Source organism: Mus caroli, chromosome 1, assembly GCF_900094665.2.
Source record: "Mus caroli chromosome 1, CAROLI_EIJ_v1.1, whole genome shotgun sequence".
Classification (NCBI taxonomy): Eukaryota; Metazoa; Chordata; class Mammalia; order Rodentia; family Muridae; genus Mus; species Mus caroli.
In genome coordinates this window covers 167,265,897-167,280,324 of record NC_034570.1, presented here as the reverse complement: position 1 = coordinate 167,280,324, position 14,428 = coordinate 167,265,897, and the positions used below count along the sequence as shown (strand labels likewise).

Here is a 14,428-nt window from a genome sequence, read left to right as displayed (position 1 = left end):
GTGAATTAGTTTTTCTCCTAATACTTTAATATGAATATTGATAAACACATTTTGAGTACATGACATTGATAGATTGAATCCACTTCACCAAAATACATTTTGACTAACCAGTCTGTCAACAATATAATTTCAGAATTCTTTTTTGTATTTTTGTTTTTAATCTGTTTATAAATGATATTTATTGATTTACATATTTTTATTAGATGTTTTCTTCATTTACATTTCAAATGCTATCCCCTGTCCTAGTTTCCTCTCTGAAAATCCCCTATACCCTCCTCCCTCCCCCTGCTCCCCAACCCATTCCCTCCCACTTCCTGGCTCTGGCATAGAATTTTTGCAAGACCAAGGGCCTCTCCTCCCATTGATGGCCGACTAGGCCATCCTCTGCTACATATGCAACTAGAGACACGAGCTCTAGGGTTACTAGTTAGTTCATACTGTTTTTCCTCCTATAGGGCTGCAGACCCCTTCAGCTCCTTGGGTACTTTCTCTAGCTCCTTCATTGGGGACCTTGTGGTCCATCCAATAGATGACTGTGAGCATCCACTTCTGTATTTGCTAGGCACTGGCATAGCCTCACAGGAAACAGCTATATCAGGGTCCTGTCAGCAAAATCTTGTTGGTATATGCAAAAGTGTCTTGGTTTGGTGGTTGTTTATGGGATGGATCCCCAGGTGGGGCAGTCTCTGGATGGTTGTTCCTTCATTCTCTGCTCTGAACTTTGTCTCTGTAACTCCTTCCATGGGTATTTTGTTCCCCCTTCTAAGAAGGAAGGAAGTATCTACACTTTGGCCATCCTTCTTTTTGAGTTTCATGAGTTTTGCAAATTGTATCTTGGATATCTTAAGTTTCTGGGCTAATATCCATTTAACAGTGAGTGCATGTCATGTGTGTTCTTTTGTGATTGTGTTACCTTACTCACGATGATATTTTCTAGTTTCATCCATTTGCCTAAGAATTTCATAAATTCGTTGTTTTTAATAGCTAAATAGTACTCCATTGTGTAACTGCACCACATTTTCTGTATCCATTCCTCTGCTGAGGGACATCTGGGTTCTTTCCAGCTTCTGGGCTATTATAAATAAGGCTGCTATGAACATAGTGGAGCATATGTCCATATTACATGTTGTAGCATCTTTTGGGTATATGCCCAGGAGGGTATTGCTGGATCCTCCAGTAGTACTATATCCAATTTTCTGAGGAACCGCCAAACTGATTTCCAGAGTGGTTGTACCAGCTTGCAATCCCACCAGCAATGGAGGAGTATTCCTCTTCTTCCACATCCTCACCAGCATCTGCTGTCACCTGAGGTTTTGATCTTAGCCATTCTGATTGGTGTGATGTGGAATCTCAGGGTTGTTTTGATTTTCATTTCTATGATCACTAAGGACTTGAACATTTCTCTAGGTGTTTCTCAGCCATTCAGGATTCCACTGTTGTGAATTCTCAGTTTAGTTCTACACCCCGTTTTTTTGATTGGGTTGTTTGGTTATTTGGTGGTTAGCTTCTTGAGTTCTTTATATATTTTGGAAACTAGCCCTCTATTGGATGTGGGGTTAGTGAAGATTTTTTCCCAATCTGTAGGTTGCTGATTTGTCTTATTGACTATGTCCTTTGCCTCACAGGACTTTCCAGTTTCATGAGGTCTCATTTATCAGTGATAATAGAGATTTATTTATCTTGAACATAGAGCATGAGCCATTGGAGTTCTGTTTAGTAAAATTCCCCCTGTGCCAATGAGTTCAAGGCTTGATAACATTTGGTTGAAAGTCTACTTTATTGAATAGTAGCATGGCAACTCTAGTATGTTTCTTGAGACTATTTGCTTGGAAGACCTTTTTCCATCCTTTTACTCTTGAAATAGTGTCTGTCTTTGTTATTGAGGTGTGTTTCTTGTATGCAGCAAAATGCTGGATCTTGTTTGTGTATCTAGTCTGTTAGCTTAAGTCTTTTTATAGGTGAGTTGAGTCCTAATATATTGAGAAATATTAAAGACAGTTGACTGTCGGTTCCTGTTATGTTTGTTTTTGTAGGTGGCTTTATGTGATTGTGGTTCTCTCCTTTTGGCTTTGTTGTAAGATGCTTAATATCTTGTCTTTTCTTTGGTTTCTTGTCTTACCTTCCTTGTGTTGGAGTTTTTTTTCTAGGATCTTCTGTAGGGCTGGATTGGTAGATAGATACTGTTTGAATTTGGTTTTGTCCTGGAATATTTTGGTTTCTCCATCTATGTTGGTTGAGAGTTTTGCTGGCTATTTGTGCTCTCTTAGAGTCTGCATGCCCTCTGACCAGGCTCTTCTGGCTTTCATAGTCTGTTGAAAAGTCCGGTGTAATTCTGATAGGTCTACCTTTGTATGTTACTTGGCCCTTTTTCCCTTGCAGCTAGGATGGCCAAGCGGTCTAAGGTGCTGTGTTCAGGTTGCAGTCTCCCGTGGAGGCATGGGTGTGAATCCCACTCTTCACATTTTCATTTTCTAGCTAAAAAGATACTATGAGATGAGATAATTCTTCATACCAATTACTCTGGGACCAAAGTTAACAATAATCTAATCCTACAGTGCTTTTGTTCTGTGTCTCCCACTCTTAAACTTAAACATTCTATTTGTATATGCTTTCAAATCAATTCTTATTTTTTAAATTGAATATTTTATTTGTTTACATTTCAAATGTTATCACCTTTCCCTGTTTCTATGAGGATGCTCATCCACCCACCCACCCACTCCTGCCTAGCATTCCTCTACACTGGGGCATCATGCGTTCACAGGACCAAGGGCCTCCCCTCCCATTTATGCCAGATAAGGCCCCTTCAGTTCCTTCAGTCCTTCCCCTAGCTCTTCCATTGGGGTCCCTGTGCTCAGTCTGATGGTTGTGTACACGAGCATCCGTATGTGTATTTGTCAGGATCTGGCAGAGCCTCTCAAGAGACAGCTATAACAGGCTCCTGTCAGCAGGCACTTCTTGGCATTCAAAATAGCATCTGGATTTGTTGTTTACATGTGAGATGGTTCCCCAGGTGGGGCAGTCTCTGGATGGTCTTTCTTTCAGTCTCTGCTTCACTCTTTGTCTCTGCATTTCTTTAGACAGGAACAATTCTGGGTTAAAATTTTTGAGATGGATGGGTGGTCCCATCCCTCAACTGGGGGGTCATGCACAATCTCTGGATATGGTCTCGACAGGTTCTACCTCCCCCTATGTGGGGGGTTTTCAGCTAATGTCATCCTTATGGTGTCCTGGGAGTCTCTTGCTTTCTTGGCATCTGGGTCTTTCTGGTTGTTATCACCACCCAGTTCCCCATACCCCATTGCTATACACCTCTGTTCAATTTCCTGACCCTCTGTAATCTCCTCCTTCTCTTCCCATACCTGATTTTGTCCCTCTTTTTCCCCTCCCCCTCTTCCCTTCCTCCCAAGTTCCTCCCACCCTGTACTTCCCTTGATTATTTTGTTTCCCCTTCTAAGTAGAACTGAAGCATTTGCTCTTCAGTCTTCCTTCCTCTTGAGCTTCATGTGGTCCGTGAGTTGTATTGTGGGTATTCCACACTCTTTGCCTAATACCCACTTAGATGTGAGTACATTACCATGTATGGTCTTTTGCAACTGAATTACCACACTCAGGATGATATTTTCTCTATCCATCCATTTGTCTGCAGATTTTGTGAAGTCATTGTTTTAAATAGCTGTGTAGTAAATCCATTTGGTTCATAACTTGTGTTATTTTCACTGTGTTTCTGTTTAGTTTCTGTTTCTATGATCTGTCCATTGGTGAGAGTGGAGTGTTGAAATCTCCCACCATTATTGTGTGAGGTGCAATGTGTGTTTTGAGCATTAGAAAAATTTCTCTTCTGAATGTGGGTGACCTTGCGTTTGGAGCCTAGCTGTAAAGAATTGAGAGTTCATCTTGGTAGATTTTTCCTTTGATGAGTATGAAGTATCCTTCCTTATCTTTTTTGATAACTTCAGGTTGAAAGTCAGTTTTATTCGATATTAGAATGGCTATTCCAGCTTGTTTTTTGGGACCATTTGTTTGGAAAGTTGTTTTTGAGCCTTTTACTCTGAGGTAGTGTCTGTCTTTGTCACTGAGGTGCATTTCCTGTATGCAACAAAATGCTGGGTCCTGTTTACGTATCCAGTTTGCTGGTCTATGTCTTTTTGTTGGGGAATTGAGTCCATTGATGTTAAGAGATATTAAGAAATAGTGATTGTTGCTTGTGTGGAATTATGTTTGTGTGGCTGTCTTCTTTTGGGTTTGTTGAAAGACGATTACTTTCTTGCTTTTTCTAGGGTGTAGTTTCCCTCCTTGTATTGGAGTTTTCCATCTATTACCCTTTGTAATGGAGAGATATTGTATAAATTTGGCTTTGTCATGGAATATCTTGGTTTCTCCATCTATGGCAATTGAGAGTTCTGCTGGGTATAGTAGCCTGGGCTGGCATTTGTGTTCTATTAGGGTCTGTGACATCTTCCCAGGATCTTCTAGCTTTCATAGTTGCTGGCGAGAAGTCTGGTGTAATTCTGATAGGTCTGCCTTTATATGATACTTGATCTTTTTCCCTTACTGCTTTTAATATTCTTAGTTTGTTTTGTGCATTTGGTCTTTTGACTGTTATGTGACAGGAAGAATTTCTTTTCTGGTCCAATCTATTTAGAGTTCTATAGGGTTCTTTTATGTTTATGGGCATCTCTTTCTTTAGGTTAGGGAAGTTTTCTATAATTTTGTTGAAGATATTTACTGGCCCTTTAAGTTTGAATTTTCACTCTCTTCTATACCTATTATCCTTAGATTTGATCTTCTCAGTGTGTCTTGCACTTTCTGGATGTTTTTGGTTAGGAGCTTATTGCAATTTGCATATTCTTTAACTGTTGTATCATTGTTTTCTATGGTATCTTCTGCACCTGAGATTCTCTCTTCAATCTCTTGTTTTCTGTTGGTGATGCTTGAATCTATTACTCCTGATCATTTTCCTAGGTTTTCTATCTCCAGGGTTTGTCTCCCTTTGTGATTTCTTTATTGTTTCTATTTCCATTTTTATACCCTGGATGGTTTTGTTCAATTTCTTTACCTGTTTGGTTGTGTTTTCCTGTAATTCTTTAAGGGATTTTTGTGTTTCTTCTTTAAGGGCTTCTACCTGTTTACCTGTGTTCTCCTGTACTTTTTAAGGGATTTATTTATGTTCTTCTTAATGTCCTCTATCATCATCATGAGATGAGATTTTAAATCAGAGTCTTGTTTTTCTGGTGTGTTGGGGTAACCAATGTGTTGGCTGAACTGGGTTCTAATGATGCCAAATAGCCTTGGTTTCTGTTCCTTATGTTCTTGCCATTACCTCTTGCCATCTGGTTATCTGTGGTGCTAGCTGATCTTGCTGACTGTGGCTTGTCCCTCTTGTAAGCCTGTATGTCAGCATTCTTGGATAATCAGCTCTCTCTGGGTGGAATTTGGGTATGGAGAGCTGTGGCACAGGGTCAGCTCCAGGGCACATACAGAAACCAGAAGGATCCTATATCTCAGGCTGTTCTTTGGTTTCTGCGTCCTGATGGCTCTGGGCTGGTCCTTCTTGGGCCAGGAATTTGAGCAGAAGTGGTGGTCTCACCTGTGCCTTCAGGTGTGTCAGCACTCCTGGGAGACCAACTCTCTTCATGTGGGGTTTGGGTATGGAGAGCTGTGGCACAGGGTCAGCTCCAGGTTCAGATTGAAACTGGAAGGTTCCTGTGATTCACATCTTGAGGCTGGAAGACACAAGTTTCTGGCCTGGATCTTAACATGGAGATCTTGAGGCATACTGGCTATGAAACACTTTCAAATCAAATGGTGTCTCTTTCTCCCTCTCTTAGTTTCTTTTCTTTAGCATTTTAGTAGTAGTGGTCATTTTATAATGAGATGCTTTTGTGTTTCACTATTATTTGCTATTGTATACTTAAACATTAGGTTCAAGGTTTTAATTGTTTGTAAACAAAGTGTACCTTTTTGTATTTTGCTAATTTAAATAGAATTGAGACTCATTGAAGGTATTGGCCATTCTCTTAACAAAAGGATACAATAGACAATTGATGTTCCGGCCATACAACTACAGGAAGTACTTAGTTGGTGCACAGTAATTGAGTATCCTGCTTTTGAAGGTTACCGATTTTTATTACATTAATTAGCTCGTATGCTCTCTAATGATAAACCTAGAGGTTAGGAAACTTACTACTTATAGTCATATGGGAATTCCTGCTCTGGAGGTGTTGATACACCTCCAGATTTGTACATTTTGGAATTTAAAATTGAGACTATATAGAAAGAGATCATATGAATTTTCAGGAGATGAAAGTATAACTTTGTTCTTGAATATCCCTTTGTGAGGAGAGTTAGAAGACAGCCTTAGATCAATGAATTTCTTAATGTGTTCATATTAAATCATGATTCAGATCCCTTGATTAAAATTCTCCATTAGGTTCTCATCTTATGTACAAGAAAAAAATTCAGACTGATCTTGATAATCATTATGGTTCAGACTTACCTGGTCAGAGGTAGAAATTCTATGAAACTAATAAGGCTTTTTAGTGGGAAAGGGCTGTTTGCAACATGAAAAGAATTGGTTAACTCTACTTTCATACACCCTTTTCTCTGTCATCATTTCCTCCATCATTTCAGTTTGTATTTGAATGGACACGGGGAGTTTTATAATTCTAAGGAAAGAATGAATAAGGAAATTTTGTTTTATAGTCACTCTTGTTTACTGTAGTTTTTGCTAGTTGGTACTGTATAAGACTACTTTCAGGAGCTGCTTCCAGTTGTCCACTCAGCTGGCACAGTCAAATGAGGGTACAGGCTCAGGGCACATATATAGGTATGGACTTAGGGTGGTCACCCTACAAATAAAGAGTTGGGTAATGTAGGAGAAACTTGCAGGCCTTCTGCACAGAGAGATGGGAGATGGAAGCTCTCTCTGGGAGGCAGTTTTTGTTGTTTCTTTGTTTTGTGATAGTACTGGCTAGACCACTGTGATTGTTACTTTGATTTTTTTTCTTCTTGACCCTTGGAAAACTACTATAGATAGTCACTATTATTAAATGCAAAAGACAGGATTGGAGAGATGCCTCAGCAGTTAAGAGTACTGGCCTTTCTTCTAGATGACCTAGGTTCTATTCCAACTACCTCCATGGTGGCTCTCAGTTATCTGTAACTCAAGTTCCAGGTGATACAGTGTCCTTCTTGGCATTTGTGGGTCCCAGCATATACATGGTACACAAACATACAGGCAGGCAAACCAGCCATACACAATAAAAAAAATGATAGAAAACACTTTTTATACAGTCAGTACTTTGCAGTTTAGGTAATTGTTTTGTGTGTGCTCTACATGCTTCAATGTAATATCTGCTGTTCCAAGGAGAAAACTTTTAGGAGATTGGATGTGATCATTTTTCACTTTTACTGGGTTTTGAACATTGCTTTCTAAAGTGATTCCTGTCAGTTTACTTCCATAGGCAGTTATGGAAATTACCAGTTTTTTTTTTTCATGCATTTACCATTGTATTCTTCAACTTCTTGCTGTTTAATGTGTAAATTAGCATTTTCTAGTTAATGGTGGGATTTCTTAATTCTTTTTCCTATTTATTACCACATAGTTATTCTTGTAACTGCCCTTTTGTCATTTATACTCCATTCTCACATGTTGTTATTACTGAATAATTTGTCGTTTTAAAACTTATTTATTGGAATCCTGGTGTTCTAGATATTAACCATTATATTACTTGAATGGTAAATATCTTTCAGTTTGTGGTTTTTCTTTTATTGTTGCATATTTATTTTCATAATGTCAAATTTTTTACTTTAGTATTGACATTTTTACCTGTCTTATGGTTTTGATTATGTTATCCCTATTATGATAACTTATGTTGAATTTATAATTTATTATTTATTGCTGTGTAGCAGATTATTATCAAAATCTATTTTATGAACAGAAAAACATCATTTTTTTTCCTTTTTCTTTCTTTCTTTGAGCGAGAGTATGGAAGCAACAAGGCTGGGGATCCCTCTTCAGAGCCTGGTCTCCCTTAGGCTGAAGTTAAGTTGTCAGGCAGGCGGAGGTTACCTGAAAAAGTATTGCTGGAGGATTTGCCTGTAAAGGTAGTTCATTCCTCTGCAAAAGCAGTGTGTCTCTTCACTGCTGAATGATTTCACCATCTCTCTCGCTACCATTTTTATCTAGGTGTGATTGATTAAATTACTGGCTGTTAATTCATAATCCCTTCTCCCCAAAGCATGAGAATGAGGAGGGGTTGAAAGTAACAACCTTTTTTGGCAACAAGTCTGCATTATGGAGCTGTCTAGGTAGGGACCCCAGCCACTGATAACCTGATTAACATACAAAAGTCTTTTCACTTGGGGAATTTCAGGGATCCTAGAGACTTTTGTGTTAGTAATGGGGACTAATACAAATATAAGAAAAGGTTCTTCTGTCCCCAAGGGATTTACTTCTATCACATGGACCTTATTCATGAGAATAAGGTCCTCTCCCAAAGAGTTTCCAAATATATCACACTGAGGATTGGGACTTCAGTATATAAACTTTGTACAACACTGTCTCACGTTACCTTTATAGTAATTTATGGAAAGGATTCTACACTGTGTCTCAAACAGAAAATAATCCAATCAGTTTGTTTTAATTATTTCTCCTTGGCATAAATTTTGCTTCTGTGATACTGGAAGAAAGAAATCTTTTGATAGTGAGTCTGTGACAGCATTAGTTAAGAAGGAGAATATTGGAAGAAGAGCAAGGTTGCAGATGTGGTCTTGAGAGGTTTTCTTCATGTATCAGTTGACTTACAGATATGTATCATGTAGATACATGTCTACAAATATTGTAAATTTATTTTAATGGACTTAGAACAGTTCTACATTAGATATATTTAGATTTTTTAAACTAGTGCATATGATCTGTTCCTACTTCTAGTCTTTGCATCTATACTTTCTGTTCTCTAAGTTAGTCAAAGGCTGATTTTATTAGCCTCTCTGGAACTGTGAAGAATCTCTCTGTTCTTTCATATTTGGCAATAATTGTCTTCACATTTACTTTATAGAGTCTTCTTTGGTGGAACCTACAGGCGGAGAGGAAGCACAGGATTCATAAGATGGCGGGCGGGTGAGTGATTGAGAATTTGGGGTAGAACTTGGTAGTGGTTCTTTTTTATAATAGTAGGAGTAAAACATTTGGACATTAAAATTGTCTGAGTGAAAACTAAAAGAACAGTAGATGGTATTAAGGCTTTTAAATGCACGTTTACATGGAAAACCTAGTTTGCTACATATGCTATGATTTTCTCGCATTTCGTAGTGATTTGGTATAGAGCCAATATTTTGGAGCATCAGTGAGCAAATAGTATTTACCAAAGTAGATGTTTTGTTGGCGACGGTGGTCAAAGATATATCATTTTATTGGGGTTTGGACTTTTCTGTTTCAATAAAAATTTAGTTCTGTAGCAAAAAATCAGTTCTTTTAAGCAAATAAGTTTCTAGAACCAGAATTCAAGCTAGACTAAAAGAAAATACTAAAGTCTCTAATTTATATGAACATAAATAAAATAATCATGATATTTCATTTAGAAGGAAAGTGATCAACTTTTCTATGTTATACAATATATAAGTTGAAAAGGAATTTTGGACAGTAATTCAACCTTACAGCAATAATATAAACAAAGGGGAAAAGATGGTCCTGGAAGGAAAGCCCACCCATGGGCTAGAGTGACAGCTCTAGCAGGCCAGCTGTGGTGGATAGTCTAGTAGGCCTGCTTGTTCACATAACTTGAAACACTCCTGGTTTACTCATGAGTTACTGCTTTGTTTTTGTTTTTTGTTTTTGTTTTACTTCACAGGGTGTTTCTTTTGTAAAATGGGGCTGATTATAATACTGAAAAAGAAAATGTTTCTAGGCATTTTTCCAAACTAAACCTTGCTCCTTTTTTTTCTCCTCCTTTTTTTCTGTTTTGTTATAAACATAAACATCCTCCCTTTTTTTCTGTTTTGTTATAAACATAATAGAGCCCTAGTAACTTTGAAAAGGTGAGTAAGCACACTAGAACATGTAATTATTTTACACTTAATTGGAGTTCTTGAAAATGCAAGCAATTTGCACACGGTAAAATGTAAACACTGACTTCTCTTGGTTACCAGGTACATTATTTTAGAGAAGCCAGTTTTTTTAGTATAACCCTTGACGAAAACCTACTGCCATGTAGGAAAGAAATTAACATTGCTATAGTCCTCTTAAACATATTAGTGACTGTATCTCTAAAACCCTTTACTCAGAGTCAGCCTGTGAGTATCAGCATCTTTTTAAAATTTAATTTTATTTTTTTACTTGGTCACTTTACATCCTACTCACTGCCTTCCCTCCTGGTTATCCCCTCCCATAATCCTCTCATCTTCCCTCCTCTTCTTCTCTGAGCTGGTTAGCCCCCCCCCCCCCTTCGCCCCCCATCACTCTACCTGGCACTTCAAGTTTCTTGGAAGCTAGGCACTTCCTCTCCCACTGAGGCCAGACAAGGCCACCCAGCTAGTAGAACATATCTCACCTGCAGGAAACAGCTTTTAGGATAGCCCCTGTTCTAGTTGTTTGAGACCCACATAAAGACCAAGCCACACACCTGCTACATATGATCAGGGAGATCTATGTCCAGCCCGTGTATGTTCTTTGGTTGGTGCTTCAGACTCTGAGAGCTCCAGGGGTCCAGGTTAGTTGACTCTGTTGGTTTTCCTGTGGAGTTCCTTTGGGACTTACAATTCTTACTCCTATTTTTTTCATTAGAGTCCCCAAGCTCCACCTACTGTTTGGCTGTGGGTGTTTGAGCAGCTGCTGGGTGGTGGAGCTTCTCAGAAGACAGCCATGGTCCTGTCTGCAAACAGTATCATTAATAGTGTCAGGGATTGGTGCTTGCCAATGGGATGGGTCTCAGATTGGACCAGTTATTAGTTGGCCATTCCCTCAGTCTCTGCCCCATCCCCTGGGCTTGCATTTCTTGTAGACAGTATAAATTTTGGGTTGCTGCTTGCTCCTTTCCTTTAAGGCGTGCACCACCACTGCCTGGCTGGGTTGCAGCATTCTTAATGACAGTATACTAAAGATTAACCGAAAGAAGCCTGGAGAGACAAATGGCCTCCTAAAAGAGGCTACTGGAGAAATTGTCACTTACGGACTTTAAAGGCTTTTGACTTATGATGAAGTAATTTTATAATAATTTTATTCCTTTTCTCGTCTTTAGTGAGCCCATAAAAATTTCTTTACATACTTTGTAAATCAGCCTATAAGAGTGCTGATTTTTTCCCCCAGCTTTTATTTCTGAATGCATTTGACAAAGTGATTGATTGTTTTTTAAAGCATGCTAGTTACCTCCAAGTTTTGTGCTTTGGACAAGAAAAAATTTATGTGAACTACAGTGTTTGAGAATCAGGAGAGCACGAATTAATAAAATACTTATTGACACTTTTGAATATATAAATTTTGTATTATAGTTGGAAAATATTCATTTAATGGAGTTATAAAGTATTTCCTCTTTGCAGTGCTGTGCAGTGCTGTTCATAGGTTCCTTTCCCCACTGATGAATATACAGAAGTGCATGTTCATGATTTCATTGAGAGGGCAGTTTAGGAAGGAGACAAGCCTGTAAGATAACTTACTATTGGCATACACTGAATAAAGTTGGACAGAGGAGGCCAACAGCTGTTCACTGTGCTGGAATGACAGAGATAAAGAAGTTTTATCTTAAATTTTATTTTCTTTCTCTTACTAATTTTAAAATTAGCATACAAAACACCGTTTCATACTAGGGGCTTGCATTTTAACTTGGTGTAATCTCGTTTGCTAGTTCTTGGTGGTGTTCTAGAGGTCTTTTATCTTCTTTGGTATATTTATTTCTAGGTATTTTACTGTTTTTGAAGCTTTTGTGTGTGAGATCATTTTTCCTATTTTTTTCTCAGCATGTTTAGTATTAATATGTAGAAAAAGTAGTGGGTTTTGTGTGACTTTTTTTTTTTTATCTACTTCTACTTTGCTAAAATAATTTATAGATCAAAGAGATCTTTTATCACATTTTTAGTGTGTATAAAGTATAGGATTATATATCTGCAAATAGGAATAATTTGAGTTTTCCCTTTTTTCTTTGCGTGTCTCTTATTTTTTCTTGCCTTCTATGATGGAGTTATTGAAGCATTGTACTAAGAGTGGGGAGAACGGATGCCCTTGTCTTGTTCCTGATTTTAGAGAAAATACATTTTTTTCCTGTTTAGTATAATGTTGGCTGCATGTTTGCTATATATACACTTTATTATGTTTGGGGCTATTTTCTTTCTAATTTTAATATTTTTATTATAAAAGGGGTCTTTTATATTATTTGAAATGATCATATGATTTCTGTCTCTGAGTCTATTTGCATGTTGTAGTTGTATAAGACCTATTTTATTGATTTGTATATTATAAACCATCCTTTTCCTTTGAATGAAACCTTCTTGATATTAGTAGGGAATCTTGAAATTGAATTGTTGAATTCCTTTTGTAAGTATTTTATTGAAAATGTTGGAAGGCCAAAGTGTAGGTGCTTTGGTCCTTCTTAGAAGGTGAACAAAATACTCACAGGAACAAATATGGAGATAAAGTGTAGAGCAGAGACTGAAGGAAAGGCCACCCAGAAAGGACTGAAGGAGCTGAAGGAAGAACAATAATATCAACCAACTAGACCCCTCAGAGCTCCCAGGGACTAAGCCATTCAACAAAGGAGTACTCATGGCTCCAGCTGCATATGTAGCAAAGGATGGCCTTGTCCAGCATCAATGGAAGGAGAGGTCCTTGGTCCTGTGAGGGCTTTATAGATGCCCCAGTATAGGGGAATCCAGGGCTGGGATGTGGGTTTGGGTGGTTGGGTGGAAGAACACCTTCATAGAAGCAGGGAGAGGGAAGATGGGATGGGGGATTCCAGAAGGGGGGAACCAGGAAAGAGGATAACATTTGAAATGTAAATAAAGGAAATATACAATAAAAAAGAAAAAAAAAAAAGAAAATGTTGGTGCCTATATTCATTTAGAAAACTTAGTGTGTAATTTTCTTTTTTTTTGTTCCATCCTTCTCTGGTTTGGATATCTTTATAATACTTGTTTTTTAGACTGAGTTTGGTACCATTCTTCCACTTCTTGTTTTATGGAATAGTCTGAAGAAGACTTGGTGTTAGTTCTTTAAAGATCTTGCAGAATTGACCATCCATCTAGTACTGGACTTTCTTTTGTGGGAGACGTTATTCATCTAGTTGCTCATTACAGATAGATCTGTTTGTTTTCAAGTTTCTGGTTTAATTTTTGTAAGTTGTGTATATGTAGAAATTTCTCCATTTTTTTCTTTTAGATTTTCCAGTTTTGGAGATATGTATGATTTTGAACTATTTCCTAAAGAGCCTTAAGATTTAATTTTATCTTGTAATATGCCTATTTTCACCATTAGTTTTATTAATTTGGTTCTTTTTCATTGCTTTAGTTAGAGGCTTGTGGATCTCAAATGTTTTAGTAAGTTATATTTTGATTTTATTCTGGGGATTTCTAAATATTTTCTTCCTAATTTTAAAAATGATTTATTGATAAATCAGAATTATATTATTCAATCTCTATATCTTTGTATAGTTTCTGTAGTTTCTTTCTGATTTCTAGTTTTATTCCTTTATGATCTGATATGACACAGGAAATATTCTGATTTGCTTTATATTTGTTTAAGTTTGTTTCATAGCCTAAGATAATGGTCTGTTCTAGTAAAGGCCAATGGGCTTCCGAGAAAAAATATATACTGTAATTGGATGGAATATTCTATAGATGTCAGTTAAGACCATTTGATCTATAGTATAGTTGATCTCTCAAGTTGCTTTGTTAATTTGTTTTGTACAGGTGAACTATCTATTGATGATAGTTAAAATTACCTGTCATTATTGTTTTAGAGTTGTCTGCCATGTTAGTTTTGTCTAGTTGTGTTTGTTTTATGCAGTAGGGTATACCAATGACTGTTGTATACATACTTGCAATCAGTTTTATTATTTCTGTATTAATGTATAATGACCTTTATTTTCTTATTTTTTCCTTATTTTAAAAATGTTGTATCCATGTGCACATGTATGCATGGGTACATGCCTGTGGAGAGTAGAGGAGAGTGGGCTGTTCTTCCATGGATCTGCCTGATTCCCTTGGTGCAGCATCTCCCACTAGCTCACAAAGTTTGGCTACACTGGTGACTACTAAGATCCAGTTTCTCCTCACAGCCCACTCTTTCCCCCCAGCACTGAAGTTCCAGGTATGCTTACATGGGTGCTAGAGATCTCAACTCAGAACAATTGTGCTTATACAGGAATCACTTTTAGCCACCGAGCCATCTCTCTAGCCTCTTCTTTATTTCTTTTGACTAATTTTGAGATAACTTTTGTCA

The 14,428-nt window shown here is 37.6% G+C and overlaps 1 protein-coding gene across 3 annotated transcripts in view; it reads left to right on the top strand.

Moving 5' to 3' along the window:
* The window catches only part of Akt3 (AKT serine/threonine kinase 3), a 235,142-nt gene that overhangs the window by 29,802 nt on the left and 190,912 nt on the right, over window positions 1–14,428 (top strand). The window contains exon 2 of one of the 3 annotated variants that reach the window (XM_029481052.1): window positions 9,060–9,121. The exons of the other annotated variants lie outside the window; for them this stretch is intronic. The gene's annotated coding sequence lies outside the window, so the exon portion shown is untranslated. The remainder of the gene's footprint in view (window positions 1–9,059; window positions 9,122–14,428) is intronic. 3 annotated transcript variants of the gene reach the window in all.